Raw genomic sequence first — 15,475 nt, forward strand, 5'->3', positions numbered from 1 at the left:
ACCTGGGTTTTTACCTAAGGTGGTTTCTAACAAGAATATCAATCAAGAGATTGTTGTTCCATCATTATGTCCTAATCCTTCTTCAAAGAAGGAACGTCTTTTGCATAATCTAGACGTAGTCCGTGCCTTGAAGTTTTACTTACAGGCTACTAAAGATTTTCGTCAAACATCTAACCTGTTTGTTGTTTACTCTGGACAGAGGAGAGGCCAAAAGGCCTTGGCAACCTCTCTTTCTTTTTGGCTTCGGAGTATAATCCGTTTAGCCTATGAGACTGCTGGACAGCAGCCTCCTGAAAGGATTACAGCTCATTCCACTAGAGCTGTGGCTTCCACCTGGGCCTTTAAAAATGAGGCCTCTGTTGAACAGATTTGCAAGGCTGCAACTTGGTCTTCGCTTCATACCTTTTCCAAATTTTACAAATTTGATACTTTTGCTTCTTTGGAGGCTGTTTTTGGGAGAGAGGTTCTACAGGCAGTGGTTCCTTCCGTTTAAGTTCCTGCCTTGTCCCTCCCATCATCCGTGTACTTTAGCTTTGGTATTGGTATCCCACAAGTAATAGATGATCCGTGGACTGGATACACTTAACAAGAGAAAACATAATTTATGCTTACCTGATAAATGTATTTCTCTTGTAGTGTATCCAGTCCACGGCCCGCCCTGTCCTTTTCAGGCAGGTCTAAATTTTAATTAAACTACAGTCACCACTGCACCCTATGGTTTCTCCTTTCTCGGCTTGTTTCGGTCGAATGACTGGATATGGCAGTGAGGGGAAGAGCTATATAGCAGCTCTGCTGTGGGTGATCCTCTTGCAACTTCCTGTTGGGAAGGAGAATATCCCACAAGTAATAGATGATCCGTGGACTGGATACACTACAAGAGAAATAAATTTATCAGGTAAGCATAAATTATGTTTTTTGTTTGCTTCACTTTAGCATTTAGCACTAGTGATACACATTATATTGTATTTTGATAAATTACTTTTGATTTTCCCAACACACATTAGTGTAGGTTTTACGCTTGACACTAGTGTAGGCGCATCTAACATTTTTTTATATTTTTTATATTTTATACCTGTTTACTGTGAATAGGCTGGGGTTCTAGAAAATTATAACTGTGAACTATATGAAACAAGCGATTTCCTATTGCAATGCTATGCCAGATAGAAAGGATAATTAAGTCAATTGTTTTTAAATAAGATCAAGCACTTTTGTGTGCATTAATTTTAGAGCCTACTTCTCTAAAGCCTCTCATACAGTGATCCTATCATGCTGCTCTCTTTGTCTACATACTCTGTCACATGATCTGCAACATGACAGAGATTAAAGGTAGTTCCTTCGTGAGGTTAAACTCTGGGTTCTGCCAGGACACCTCCAACGGCACACTCATCTTACACTCCCAAGTAGTTTCATTCTTACTTGTCTAGAACACATTTGAGCAATCAGGGGGTTATGTACTTGTGCTGTAAATGCATACTATGCAAGGGGGGGTGGGGTGGAATAGAAGTGCAGCCATCAACTCTGCACAGCTTTCCTTAGTAAAAGTGTGGGGCCAGGTCATTTTCCAGGGGGACATTTTGAAAGCTCTGAATTCTCAAACACACACACATGTGCTCATTAATTTGGTTTTTGGCTTAATGTTTGTAGAAATATTCTGTCCTCCAACTTGATAGAAAACAAATTCATTTTATTTAATAACCTTATAATGGTGCATTATAGGGAGAGATCTTGGGAGGGAAACAATTGTTTGTGTGCTATTTGAGAGTAACATGCTGTATTTCTGTAGACAATAGAATGGCTTAGCCCTCTGGGAGTTCTCAGCATTGTTTTATTACATGGCTGAAAATATATACAGTGTCTCCTGTTTGCAAAGTATGCCTGTATTTAATTTTATGGATTGGATGCTATTGCTTTAAAAAAATTCCCTCTTGGTAAATACAATTCAACCTTTATTTTTATTTTTTTATTGTTGGTACCATATGAATTCCCCCCTCCTTCTTTTCTTACTAAATGGTTTCATCTCTGTAGTTAATGTTTTCTATTAAAACTGTGAGCTTTCATTTACTGCCAACAATTCATGTGTGAGGAAGGGAGTGAAGCAAAGTCAGCACAAAGTGGTGCTGGTTATAGCAGAAGCTTTCTAATTACATTTTTCTAGAAGACACAAACTATGGAGTGAAACACAGGCCTGTTACAATTTGATCATGAATGTAAAATTCCTCATGTTTTCCCAAAGTGTTTCTGGATTTCTCAAACTCCTCACTCTTATATGTCAATTATTTGTAAGCTAATGATGACAAAAAGAATCTTCTGTTTGTTTTTTATTTTATTTTTGCAATTTAAACTCCTAGTGGCACTTAAAGTGCTTTCTAGTTAGATTGCGACATTCTTTTGTGGAGAGAGATCCTCTGGAAATAAAATGCTTAAAGGGACACTAAATTGAAAATTAAACTTTCATGATTCAGATCGAGCGTTCAGCTCAGCCATGAATCTCCTTCATCTACTAAGATAATATGGGTGTGATTTAGTTGTTCAGTCATTGTTGGAAAAAGTCTACAATAGAATTTTCACACTTTGCAAACCAAATGATCTACATGTTTTATCCAAAACCTTAATGTTGTGTGGAAGAGCTTGGCTGGTTTGTACTAAAATACTAACAGACTGCTTGCTTTAAAGAATGTGCACCCTCTCTGGTTCAGGTAAACCAGTGATCCCTATAATAAGTGGTGAGAGGTTGGATTAGATAAATCCCAGAGCCATTGCCACCCTACATTTATGTATGAATTAAAAAAGCAGATGGTGTTGCAGTTTTCCATGACAGAAGTTAAATCAAGATATTGGTGATAATGCCCTTTTATTGACTGTATGGATGTGCTGACTAGGTTAGAATGGTCAATAGAATAAATATCACACCATGCAATTTGCTCTATTGGTATTTGATAAACTTCTTTATAATTTCGGAACACAAGATCCAGTAGGTCACAAAGTGTGGAGTTAAGGAAACTGTAGACCATACATCATGAAAAAGATAAGGTGTAATGATTTAAAACGAATGCAATCACCATCTCTATACACTCATGCAGGAAACAGCTTTCCATTCCAGCAGGATGATGGAGAAGAGGAATCTACAGGACGTTTTTATATAAAATGTTAAAGGTATCTAAATAGAGAATGACAATTACATACCTGAGATACATTTTAGAAGCTGTATCTGAGAATTTGCTCCTAAAGTAAAATCGGTTATGTTAATAGATATTGTTTTAAGGTTTAAGTTGTAGAAGACAACTCTAGATACTAAAAGGTAGTTTAGGCTACCTTCTTGCTAATAAAAGCTATCAATCTAAGGCATTTTTTCTTCGTAGTATCAATTTATTTTTTCTGCCAGGACTAACTTCAAGTTATTAAAAGACAGTAATCATCTTTTCGAATATGGCTGCTAACCATAGCCATAAAATAATTTGACCATACTATGTTTGTGTCTAGAGGAGGCCTAAACAATCTATCTTCTTGAATGTAATATAATTTATTTCATTTCCTCTAATAGAGTGATTTACATTTAAAAAACAAACATAAAAACAACATGCTTTCATAGGAGGCGGCACTGCTTGCAAGAAGATTAGCCAGATGGGTGGATTTTGGAACCTGTTAATATGCAGCTATCTGGGCTAAAAACCCAGCTAAGCTAATGAATCTAGGATTGGGTGGCTGATTAGGAAACTCTTAAAAACTGTAAATATAATGATTTAGGGAAAACAAAATAAAAATGTTTACTGTCCTTTTTAGTAGTCTAAATACTTGTCCTCTTCATATAAAGGACTTGCATATATCAGGTTCTCTTTAAATCGTTTCCGCAGGTTTTCTATGAATGCTGCTTCACTTGTGTAATTCTCCAAAAGGACAAAGATGATGACAAATTGATGATAGATCCATGTCTTTAGCTATTTTAGCTAGAAGAGCTTTGTGGCTTAAATCTTGAAATGCTGATATGACATCTAAGTCCAGATTTATTATCTCTTTCTTTCCAAGGTAATAATTTATTTGGTTCTCAGTTGGATTCTATTATTTCAACTGTTACTGGAGGAAAGGAGATTTTTCTGCCTCAGGATAAAAAAACCTAAGGGTAAATCTAAGGCTTCTAACCGTTTTCGTTCCTTTCATCAAAATAAGGAACAAAAATCAAATCCTTCCCCAAGGAATCTGTTTCCAATTGGAAGCCTTCCTCAAATTGGAATAAATCCAAGCAAGTCAGCCCCTAAGTCCTCATGAAGGTGCGGCCCTCATTCCAGCTCAGCTGGTAGGGGGCAGATTAAGGTTTTTTAAGGATTTTTGGATAAATTCTGTCCAAAATCAACGGATTCAGAGAATTGTCTCTCAAGGGTATCGAATAGGATTTAGAGTAAGACCTTCTGTGAGAAGATTTTTTCTGTAACATAACCTAGCAAATCCAGTAAAAGCTCAGGCTTTCCTGAAGTGTGTTTCAGACCTGGAGTCTTCAGGGGTAATCATGCTGGTTCCTTTTCAGGAACAGCGTCTGGGGTTTTATTCAAATCTATTCATTGTCCCAAAGAAGGAAAATTCATTCAGACCAGTTCTGGATCTGAAAATTTTAAATCACTATGTAAGAGTACCAACTTTCAAGATGGTGACTATAAGGACTATTCTGCCTTTTGTTCAGCAAGGACATTATATGTCTACAATAGACTTGCAGGATGCATACCTTCATATTCAGATTCATCCAGAACATTATCAGTCCTGATATCCTGAGATTCTCTTTTCTAGAAAAGCATTACCAATTTGTTGCTCTTCCATCTGGCCTAGCAACAGCTCCAAGAATCTTTTCAAAGGTTCTAGGTGCCCTACTCTCTGTAATCAGAGAGCAGGGTATTGTGGTGTTTCCTTATTTGGACGATATCTTGGTACTAGCTCAGTCTTTACGTTCTGCAGAATCTCACACAAATCAACTAGTGTTGTTTCTTCAAAAACATGGTTGGAGAATCAATTTACCAAAAAGTTTCTTGATTCCTCAGACAAGGGTCACCTTTTTAGGTTTCCAGATAGATTGTGTCCATGACTCTGTCTCTAACAGACAAGAGACATTTGAAATTGGTTGCAGCCTGTCGGCACTTTCAGTCTCAGTCATTCCCTTCAGTGGCTATGTGCATGGAAGTTTTAGGCCTCATGACTGCAGCATCGGACGCGATTCCTTTTGCTCGTTTTCACATGAGACCTCTCCAGCTTTGTATGCTGAATCAATGGTGCAGGGATTATACAAAGATATCACAGTTAATATCCTTAAATCCCAATGTTCGACACTCTCTGATGTGGTATTTAAATCACCAGCGTTTAGTTCAAGGGGCTTCCTTTGTTCGGCCAACCTGGACTGTGATCACTACAGACGCAAGTCTTTCAGGTTGGGGATCTCTGACAGCACAAGGAGTTTGGAAATCTCAAGAGGCGAGATTACCAATCAATATTTTAGAACTCTGTGCAATTCTCAGAGCTCTTCAATTTTGGCCTCTGTTGAAGAGAGAACCGTTCATTTGCTTTCAGACAGACAAAATCAAAACTGTGGCATATGTCAATCATCGGGGTGGGACTCACAGTTCCCAAGCAATGAAAGAAGTATCTTGGATACTTGCTTGGGCGGAATCCAGCTCCTGTCTAATCTCTGCGGTGCATATCCCAGGTGTAGACAATTGGGAGGCGGATTATCTCAGCCGTCAGACTTTACATCCAGGGGAGTGGTCTCTCCATCGAGATGTATTTTCTCAGATTGTTCAGATGTGGGGTCTTCCAGAGATAGATCTCATGGCCTCTCATCTAAACAAGAAACTTCCCAGATACCTGTTCAGGTCCAGGGATGTTCAGGCGGAAGCAGTGGATGCGCTGACACTTCCTTGGTGTTATCATCCTGCTTACATTTTTCCGCCTCTAGTTCTTCCAAGAGTGATATCCAAAATCATCATGGAACAATCGTTTGTGTTTCTGGTGGCTCCAGCATGGCCACACAGGTTTTGGTATGCGGATTTTGTTCGGATGTCCAGTTGCCAACCTTGGCCACTTCCGTTAAGGCTGGATCTTCTGTCTCAAGGTCCGTTTTTTCCATCAGGATCTCAAATCATTAAATTTGAAGGTATGGAAATTGAACGCTTAGTACTAAGTCATAGAGGTTTCTCTGACTCAGTGATTAATACTATGTTACAAGCTCGTAAATCTGTCTCTAGAAAGATTTATTATTGAGTTTGGAAGACCTACATTTCCTGGTGTTCTTCTCATAAATTCTCTTGTCATTCTTTTAGAATTCCTAGAATTCTACAGTTTTTTCAGGATGGTTTGGATAAGGGTTTGTCTGCAAGTTCCTTGAAGGGACAAATCTCTTTATTTTATTCAGGAAGAGTTCTAGTCTATTTGTTATATTTTCCGGTCCTAGGAAAGGTCAGAAGGCTTCTGCTATTTCCTTGGCTTCTTGGTTAAAGCCTTTGATTCATCAAGCTTATTTGGAGTTGGGTCAGGCCCCGCCTCAGAGAATTACAGCTTATTCTACTAGATCAGTCTCCACTTTGTGGGCTTTTAAGAATGAAGCTTCAGTTGATCAGATTTGCAAAGAAGCAACTTGGTCGTCTTTGCATACATTTACTAAATTCTACCATTTTGATGTATTTGCTTCTTCAGAAGCAGTTTTTGCTTCAGGCAGCTGTTTCAGTTTGATTCTTCTGCTGATGTTTTAAGTTTTTCTTTTCATTATGAGAATAACTTATATTTTGGGTTGTGGATTATTTTTTCAGCGAGAAATGGCTGTTGTTTATTTTTATCCCTCCCTCTCTAGTGACTCTTGCGTGGAGTTCCACATCTTGGGTATTGATATCCCATACGTCACTAGCTCATGGACTCTTGCCAATTACATGAAAGAAAACATAATTTATGCAAGAACTTACCTGATAAATTATTTTCTTTCATATTGGCAAGAGTCCACGAGGCCCACTCTTTTTATGGTGGTTATGATTTTTTTGTATAAAGCACAATTATTTCCAAATTCCTTTGTTGATGCTTTTTACTCCTTTCTTTATCACCCCACTTCTTGGCTATTCGTTAAACTGAATTGTGGGTGTGGTGAGGGGTGTATTTATAGGCATTTTGAGGTTTGGGAAACTTTGCCCCCTCCTGGTAGGATTGTATATCCCATACGTCACTAGCTCATGGACTCTTGCCAATATGAAACAAATTAATTTTTCAGGTAAATTCTTACATAAATTATGTTTTTCGGAGACAAATTTATACTTGTGAAACAGCAGCACACTAAAATCTGGAAGTATAAAATCTGCTCCAAAAATAGCTGACCGGCATGAAGGAACCACCGCCTTCCATTTTCGGAGGTATCTGTAAACTTAATCTCCAAATACATAAGTCTAGCAAAAGGTTCTTTAGCCAGCTAATTCTTCCAAGCTTTGGCTCATATTTCTCCTAAAACAAAAATGACACACCTGCATGGGATTTGCTGCATGTCTGCGATGCACTTGTGTGCTTCTTTTCATACACTGTGTCAAGCATCACTTTGACGTTTCTTGTGGCTATTACATCCACCAGAGGAATCTTTAAATAATTATCTATAAAGAAACTGTAGGTGATGTTTCCAAAGGATAAAATTGTTCTTCATAGAGTCCATGAATTTGTAACTAAAGTTTTCTCAGTCTTAGTTAAACTTAGGAGGAACTTTTTGCTTTCAACTAAAGTTCTATTTGTAAAAGATAAATAATGTGCAAAAATCTGACTAGATCCAATGTATACATCTGCCTTGAATATAACTGACCATTTCAAGATATCTAATCCCTTAAATAGGGTAAGACGTTCAGAATATCATTATTGCCTGTCAGATCAAAACATTTTGGGGGTTAACAATGGTGGGAAAAAAAGTTGAAAGTTACAGCACACAATATATGGAGCTGCATACGCATGCGTTTAGGTGCATAGTACCCCCATATAACCACCAGTACTCAGGAATATCTCCACCAGGGTAATTTCTGTGTCCAGGCCAGCTGAGTTAGCTGCTTTTCTATCAGATGAATCATATAAAACTTCAGTCTGTAATTAATTTCACTCTTCCCTTAGAGTACCATTAAAGTTAAACTTAAACTTTTGTGGTTAAAGTAATTTGAAAAGTTGGATTCAAATTGTTTCTCTATTACCAAATTTACTTAATTATCTTGGTATCCTTTGATAAAGATAACCTATGCTCAGGATTGCAATGCACTATGGGGATCTAGGTGGTGATTTGTGGTTATGCACATAAGCAACTTGTCATTGGCTCACCAGATGTATTTAGCTAGTTCCTAGTAGTGCATTGCTACTTTGGAGAGGAATTTAACTGTATATAATCCGTTTGCAGGTATTTTATTATCACACTATTGCTTGCATATAACTAATGCATTAGAGCATCTTCTTTATACATTTAATGTCCTTTTAAACATTTTCTTAATATCACATCTGCTACTTAATGCACATCCAACTTGTAAAGTCTATTTTCCACGCTTCCTTTCTCATAATAAATGAGTTTGTTGTTTTCCAGTATTTGTCTTTTATGCCTTTTAACCCTTTAAGGACACAGCTTTCAGTTTGCTCAATTGTTTTATGACGGAAAAATTCTGTTATGTCCTTAAGAGGTTAATGTACCCATCAGTTTTTGTACCTCTTTGGGAATTGTTAATTTCTGGTGAGTAGTGGCTAGGATGTGTCAAGATAACTGAAATTCAGTAGAAAAATAAAAGAGAAAAATAAACCCTGACATCCTAAAAATGAGGTCTTCATGACGCTAGGCACCCTTATACTGTCTGGTTTGTATATGTCCAGTCACCGTTATATAGCAAGGGGGAGTAGTCTAGTGCTGTCAACTGCCTTCTTTTAATTAAGTTAATTGCTGGCAAGTATTGTTTAGGGATTGGAGCCAATATATTTTATTGGTTGTGTATTTGATTTAAAGGGACATTACACACTCATTTTTTCCTTGCATAAATGTTTTGTAGATGATCTATTTATATATCCCATAAAGTTTTTTTTATTTTTTTAATGTATAGTTTTGCTTATTTTTAAATAACATTGCTCTGATTTTCAGACTCCCAACCAAGCCCCAAAGTTTTATGAGAATACCGTCAGCTACCTACTCCAGCTGGCTCCTGTTTGTGTAAAGGGTCTTTTCATATGCAAAAGAAGGGGGAGGGTCTTATTTCCCACTTGCTGTGGGCTTTCCTGCTACCTTTTCAACAGAGCTAAACTGAGAGCTTCTAAGTAAGTTTTATACTGGATTTTTATATCAGTATCTGTGCATCTTATTCTTTATAGTAGTGTCTATTACATGCAGTTATATGAAAATGAGTGTATACTGTCCCATTAATCTTAGTTATTCATTTTCAAAACAAATTATATATCTTTCTATATATCTGCTTTCTTAGGTGTGACTTTGTTCCATGTTAGTGAAACTCTAGGAACTACAAAAAATAACATATTGGTGATGCTAAATGGGCACCAAAAATGTTATTTCTTCTGTTATGTGTGATCAGTCCACGGGTCATCATTACTTCTGGGATATAACTCCTCCCCAACAGGAAATGCAAGAGGATTCACCCAGCAGAGCTGCATATAGCTCCTCCCCTCTACGTCAGTCCCAGTCATTCTCTTGCACCCAACGACTAGATAGGATGTGTGAGAGGACTATGGTGATTATACTTAGTTTTTATGACTTCAATCAAAAGTTTGTTATTTTAAAATAGCACCGGAGCGTGTTATTACTTCTCTGGCAGAGTTTGAGGAAGAATCTGACAGAGATTTTTTACTATGATTTTAACCGGAGTCGTTAAGATCATATTGCTGTTCTCGACCATCTGAGGGAGGTAAAGGCTTCAGATCAGGGGACAGCGGGCAGATGAATCTGCATTGAGGTATGTGGCAGTTTTTATTTTCTGAATGGAATTGATGAGAAAAGCCTGCCATACCGTTAAAATGACATGTATGTATACACTTCAGTATTCTGGGGATGGTATTTCACCGGAACTACTGTGTTAAAGGTCACTAATCCTTTTAATAACTATTCTCATGTTAAACGTTTTTGCTGGAATGTAGAATCGTTTACATTGCTGAGGTACTGTGTGAATAAATATTTGGGCATTATTTTCCACTTGGCAGTTTTTTTGCTTTAATTGTGACAGTTTCGTTTCTCTTCACTGCTGTGTGGGAGAGGGAGGGGCCGTTTTTGGCGCTCTTTGCTACGCATCAAAAAATTCCAGTCAGCTACTTTTATATTTCCTGCATGATCCGGTTCATCTCTGACAGATCTCAGGGGTCTTCAAACTTCTTTGAAGGGAGGTAAATTCTCTCAGCAGAGCTGTGAGAATTCTTATAGTGACTGTGTATAAAAAACGTTGTTTTGTTTTCTTATGTACAAATTTAATTAGTGTTGTTTTTTACTAATGGGAACAAACCTTTGCTAAAAGTTGTGTTGTTTTAAAGTTTGATGCAATAACTGTTTTTCAGTTCATTATTTCAACTGTCATTTAATCGTTAGTACCTCTTTGAGGCACAGTGCGTTTTTTTGCTAAAAAAGATTATAACCAAGTTGTAAGTTTTTTTGCTAGTGTGTTAAACATGTCTGACTCAGAGGAAGATATCTGTGTCATTTGTTCCAATGCCAAGGTGGAGCCCAATAGAAATTTATGTACTAACTGTATTGATGCTACTTTAAATAAAAGTCAATCTGTACAATGTGAACAAATTTCACCAAACAGCGAGGGGAGAGTTATGCCGACTAACTCGCCTCACGCGACAGTACCTGCATCTCCCGCCCGGGAGGTGCGTGATATTTTGGCGCCTAGTACATCTGGGCGGCCATTACAGATAACATTACAAGATATGGCTACTGTTATGACTGAAGTTTTGTCTAAATTACCTGAACTAAGAGGCAAGCGTGATCACTCTGGGGTGAGAACAGAGTGCGCTGACAATGCTAGGGCCATGTCTGATACTGCGTCACAGCTCGCAGAGCATGAGGACGGAGAGCTTCATTCTGTGGGTGACGGTTCTGATCCAAACAGATTGGACTCAGATATTTCAAATTTTAAATTTAAATTGGAGAACCTCCGCGTATTACTAGGGGAGGTCTTAGCAGCTCTCAACGATTGTAACACCGTTGCAATACCAGAGAAACTGTGTAGGTTGGATAAATACTTTGCGGTACCGGCGAGTACTGACGTTTTTCCTATACCTAAGAGACTAACTGAAATTGTTACTAAGGAGTGGGATAGACCCGGTGTGCCGTTCTCACCCCCTCCAATATTTAGAAAGATGTTTCCAATAGACGCCACCACTCGGGACTTATGGCAAACGGTCCCCAAGGTGGAGGGAGCAGTTTCTACTTTAGCTAAGCGTACCACTATCCCGGTGGAGGATAGCTGTGCTTTCTCAGATCCAATGGATAAAAAATTAGAGGGTTACCTTAAGAAAATGTTTGTTCAACAAGGTTTTATATTACAACCCCTTGCATGTATCGCGCCGATTACGGCTGCGGCAGCATTTTGGATTGAGTCGCTTGAAGAGAACCTTAGTTCCTCTACGCTAGACGACATTACGGACAGGCTTAGAGTCCTTAAACTAGCTAATTCTTTCATTTCGGAGGCCGTAGTACATTTAACCAAACTTACGGCTAAGAACTCAGGATTCGCCATACAGGCACGCAGAGCACTGTGGCTAAAATCCTGGTCAGCTGATGTTACTTCTAAGTCCAAATTACTTAATATACCTTTCAAGGGGCAGTCCTTATTCGGGCCCGGTTTGAAAGAAATTATCGCTGACATTACGGGAGGTAAGGGCCACGCCCTACCTCAAGACAAGGCCAAAGCTAAGGCTAGACAGTCTAATTTTCGTCCCTTTCGGAATTTCAAAACAGGAGCAGCATCAACCTCCACTGCACCAAAACAGGAAGGAGCTGTTGCTCGTTACAGGCAAGGCTGGAAGCCTAACCAGTCCTGGAACAAAAGCAAGCAGGCCAGGAAACCTGCTGCTGCCCCAAAGACAGCATGAACCGAGAGCCCCCGATCCGGGACCGGATCTAGTAGGGGGCAGACTCTCTCTTTTCGCCCAGGCCTGGGCAAGAGATGTTCAGGATCCCTGGGCACTAGAGATCATATCTCAGGGATACCTTCTAGACTTCAAATTATCTCCCCCAAGAGGGAGATTTCATCTGTCAAGGTTGTCAACAAACCAGATAAAGAAAGAAGCGTTTCTACGCTGCGTACAAGATCTGTTAACAATGGGAGTGATCCATCCGGTTCCGTGGTCGGAACAAGGACAAGGGTTCTACTCAAACCTGTTTGTGGTTCCCAAAAAAGAGGGAACTTTCAGGCCAATCTTAGATTTAAAGACTCTAAACAAATTCCTAAGAGTTCCATCGTTCAAAATGGAAACTATTCGGACAATCTTACCCATGATCCAAGAGGGTCAGTACATGACCACAGTGGATTTAAAGGATGCTTACCTTCACATACCGATCCACAAAGATCATCACCGGTATCTAAGGTTTGCCTTCTTAGACAGGCACTACCAGTTTGTAGCTCTTCCATTCGGATTGGCTACGGCTCCAAGAATCTTCACAAAGGTTCTGGGTGCCCTTCTAGCGGTACTAAGACCGCGAGGGATTTCGGTAGCTCCGTACCTAGACGACATTCTAATACAAGCTTCAAGCTTTCAAACTGCCAAGTCTCATACAGAGTTAGTTCTGGCATTTCTAAGGTCGCATGGATGGAAAGTGAACGAAAAGAAGAGTTCTCTCTTTCCTCTCACAAGAGTTCCATTCTTGGGGACTCTTATAGATTCTGTAGAAATGAAGATTTACCTGACAGAAGACAGGTTAACAAAACTTCAAAATGCATGCCGCGTCCTTCATTCCATTCAACACCCGTCAGTAGCTCAATGCATGGAGGTGATCGGCTTAATGGTAGCGGCAATGGACATAGTACCTTTTGCACGCCTACACCTCAGACCGCTGCAATTATGCATGCTAAGTCAGTGGAATGGGGATTACTCAGATTTGTCCCCTACTCTGAATCTGAATCAAGAGACCAGAAATTCTCTTCTATGGTGGCTTCATCGGCCACACCTGTCCAGGGGGATGCCATTCAGCAGGCCAGACTGGACAATTGTAACAACAGACGCCAGCCTACTAGGTTGGGGCGCTGTCTGGAATTCTCTGAAGGCTCAGGGACTATGGAATCAGGAGGAGAGTCTCCTTCCAATAAACATTCTGGAATTGAGAGCAGTTCTCAATGCCCTTCTGGCTTGGCCCCAGTTAATAACTCGGGGGTTCATCAGGTTTCAGTCGGACAACATCACGACTGTAGCTTACATCAACCATCAGGGAGGGACAAGAAGCTCCCTAGCAATGATGGAAGTATCAAAGATAATTCGCTGGGCAGAGTCTCACTCTTGCCACCTGTCAGCAATCCACATCCCGGGAGTGGAGAACTGGGAGGCGGATTTCTTGAGTCGCCAGACTCTTCATCCGGGGGAGTGGGAACTTCATCCGGAGGTCTTTGCCCAAATACTTCGACGTTGGGGCAAACCAGAGATAGATCTCATGGCGTCTCGCCAGAACGCCAAACTTCCTCGCTACGGGTCCAGATCCAGGGATCCGGGAGCAGTTCTGATAGATGCTTTGACAGCACCTTGGAACTTCAGGATGGCTTATGTGTTTCCACCCTTCCCGCTGCTTCCTCGATTGATTGCCAAAATCAAACAGGAGAGAGCATCAGTAATTCTAATAGCACCTGCTTGGCCACGCAGGACTTGGTATGCAGATCTAGTGGACATGTCATTCTGTCCGCCTTGGTCTCTACCTCTAAGACAGGACCTTCTGATACAGGGTCCATTCAAACATCAAAATCTAACTTCTCTGAAGCTGACTGCTTGGAAATTGAACGCTTGATTTTATCAAAACGTGGTTTTTCTGAGTCGGTTATTGATACCCTGATTCAGGCTAGGAAGCCTGTTACCAGAAGGATTTACCATAAAATATGGCGGAAATACCTATACTGGTGCGAATCCAAAGGTTACTCCTGGAGTAAGGTTAGGATCGCTAGGATATTGTCTTTTCTACAAGAAGGTTTAGAAAAGGGTTTATCAGCTAGTTCATTAAAGGGACAGATTTCAGCTCTGTCCATCTTGTTTCATAGACGTCTGTCAGAAAATCCAGACGTCCAGTCCTTTTGTCAGGCTTTAGCTAGGATCAAGCCTGTGTTTAAAGCTGTTGCTCCACCATGGAGTTTAAACTTAGTTCTTAACGTTTTACAGGGTGTTCCGTTTGAACCCCTTCATTCCATTGATATAAAAATGTTATCTTGGAAAGTTCTGTTTTTAATGGCTATTTCCTCGGCTCGAAGAGTCTGAGTTATCAGCCTTACATTGTGATTCCCCTTATCTGATTTTTCACTCAGACAAGGTAGTTCTGCGTACTAAACCTGGGTTCTTACCTAAGGTAGTCACTAACAGGAACATCAATCAAGAGATTGTTGTCCCATCCTTGTGTCCAAATCCTTCTTCAAAGAAGGAACGTCTTTTACACAATCTGGATGTAGTTCGTGCCCTCAAGTTCTACTTGCAGGCAACTAAAGATTTTCGCCAAACTTCTTCCTTGTTTGTCGTTTACTCTGGACAGAGGAGAGGTCAAAAAGCTTCTGCTACCTCTCTATCTTTTTGGCTTCGTAGCATAATACGTTTAGCCTATGAGACTGCTGGACAGCAGCCTCCTGAAAGAATTACAGCTCACTCCACTAGAGCTGTGGCTTCCACTTGGGCCTTTAAGAATGAGGCCTCTGTTGAACAGATTTGCAAGGCTGCAACTTGGTCTTCGCTTCATACTTTTTCCAAATTTTACAAATTTGACACTTTTGCTTCTTCGGAGGCTATTTTTGGGAGAAAGGTTCTTCAGGCAGTGGTTCCTTCTGTATAATGAGCCTGCCTATCCCTCCCGTCATCCGTGTACTTTTGCTTTGGTATTGGTATCCCAGAAGTAATGATGACCCGTGGACTGATCACACATAACAGAAGAAAACATAATTTATGCTTACCTGATAAATTCCTTTCTTCTGTTGTGTGATCAGTCCACGGCCCGCCCTGTTTTAAGGCAGGTAAATATCTTTTAAATTATACTCCAGTCACCACTTCACCCTTGGTTACTCCTTTCTCGTTGATTCTTGGTCGAATGACTGGGACTGACGTAGAGGGGAGGAGCTATATGCAGCTCTGCTGGGTGAATCCTCTTGCATTTCCTGTTGGGGAGGAGTTATATCCCAGAAGTAATGATGACCCGTGGACTGATCACACAACAGAAGAAAGGAATTTATCAGGTAAGCATAAATTATGTTTTTTTTTATGTTATATTTTAAATTTTGAAAGTGTAAATGTAAAATGCTGAAAGATGAAGATGTTGTTCGTCAGTATG

The 15,475-nt window shown here is 39.8% G+C and overlaps 1 protein-coding gene across 5 annotated transcripts in view; it reads left to right on the forward strand.

Annotated features, from left to right (window-relative positions):
* MYO1C (myosin IC) overlaps positions 1-15,475 on the forward strand; it is a 567,598-nt gene that overhangs the window by 314,150 nt on the left and 237,973 nt on the right. The window lies entirely within an intron of this gene.

The sequence above is a fragment of the Bombina bombina genome, chromosome 3, assembly GCF_027579735.1.
Source record: "Bombina bombina isolate aBomBom1 chromosome 3, aBomBom1.pri, whole genome shotgun sequence".
Classification (NCBI taxonomy): Eukaryota; Metazoa; Chordata; class Amphibia; order Anura; family Bombinatoridae; genus Bombina; species Bombina bombina.